We start from the raw sequence: 1,501 nt of genomic DNA on the forward strand, positions 1-1,501 counted from the left end.
TGTTTTATGTATTTGTTGTAGAATATGTTATTCTATTACAAGTTGTAGATTATGACATATTTTTAGAATCCATAGGTAATTATGAAAATCTCCCCTAATCTAGTTTCTCCCTGTTGTGTCTTCGGGCACAAAATTGGGCATATGAAACATGAAATTCTCCAATCTGCAGGAAATCCCACATCGAGAGCTCACAAAAGCCAGAAAGGAGAGAACTGGTAAAAAGGCAACACGCCGAGCCAAAGATAAAGCATACCTTTCTCGGTCTTTTGGCTAAGTTCAAGGGTAGTATCTATTTTTATCAGTTTAATATCTGATATGTGAGTTATTGATTCCTACTATATTAATTTAAGTTTTTTGGGGGAGAGTCAACTAAGATAGCTTGCTACCTCGTCTCTCAAGTATTGCCCATGTGTTGCACTATTGCAAGGGCCGCATCCCACCAAATTTAGTCCAGATTTTTGTGTGCCTTGCTTAGTAGGCGTTTAGACATAAGAATTATAAAATTCGAAAAAATGGTGAAATTCTTTTTAAGTGAAAATGGTATTTGAAATTTAGAGTTGTGTTTGGACATAAATTTTAGTTTGGGTTGTTTTTGAAGTTTTATAAGTGATTTGAGTGAAAATCTTCAACCAAATTGTATGTCCAAACGGGCACTAAACTCGCATTATATTAAGCTGTCTTTTGAAAAGGATATTATTGGTCGATAAAATGCAAAAGGGTTATTTTATCTTTGTTTTGTTATGGGTATTTGTTAGCGAACCATTTCATACTAAAATAGTAGGATTAGCTATTCCACATAGAAGGTGGGATAGTTAGTTAATCCCATAGGATATCCTCTATGTTTCTTTTTTGACATTTTAATAATTTAATGTGTTAAATCTTTGTAAACCTAGTAACTGACTCAACAATAATCTATTTAACTGTGTCAAAATTTGAGAAAGATCCTTGTTTTCTTTTAATAGCATAAATGTGATTTCTTCTCCTTCTATAATTCTATTCACTTGTTAAGTTTTCATTTTTGTTTATATTTAAAATATAGTCGTTGATTTGGTGTTGTTGAATATAAAATTGAAACGTCTTGAAACCGATATCATAATTCCCTCGTCCTTGAAAAGAGCGGATGCTTGTATGCATTATAGTACAATGATTTCATGTTGTACAATTTATGGCTTAAACTTATTTTTCCTACAAATGGTGATACTCATCTTATGAATGTATAATTACAAGTTACTGCTCTATTATTTATTATTTTGGGTGCAATCGAAAGTACTTATTTTGACTGAGAGATGTGGTAGGATGAATGAGATATTTCCATCCTTAATTAAAGCTTTCGGATTCAAATACGTGTCCGCCAATGTTCACAGTTGTTTGGCGCTATACATAGATAAATATGTGTCCGCGCTATACATAGATAAATAAACGGTCCCCCTCCTTCTTCCCCACACTCAAACCAGACGCCCCCCTCCCCAAATTCAAAATTCTTAACCGACCCCCTCCCCCC

General features: G+C 33.7%; 1 non-coding gene across 1 annotated transcript; it reads left to right on the forward strand.

Annotated features, from left to right (window-relative positions):
- Nucleotides 1–249: 249 nt before the first annotated feature.
- On the forward strand, nucleotides 250–442 carry LOC117280423 (U2 spliceosomal RNA). Its single transcript, XR_004510959.1, has one exon. It is a non-coding gene; the product is annotated as a U2 spliceosomal RNA (small nuclear RNA).
- Nucleotides 443–1,501: the final 1,059 nt, after the last annotated feature.

This window comes from Nicotiana tomentosiformis, chromosome 11 (genome assembly GCF_000390325.3).
Source record: "Nicotiana tomentosiformis chromosome 11, ASM39032v3, whole genome shotgun sequence".
Lineage (NCBI taxonomy): Eukaryota > Viridiplantae > Streptophyta > Magnoliopsida > Solanales > Solanaceae > Nicotiana > Nicotiana tomentosiformis.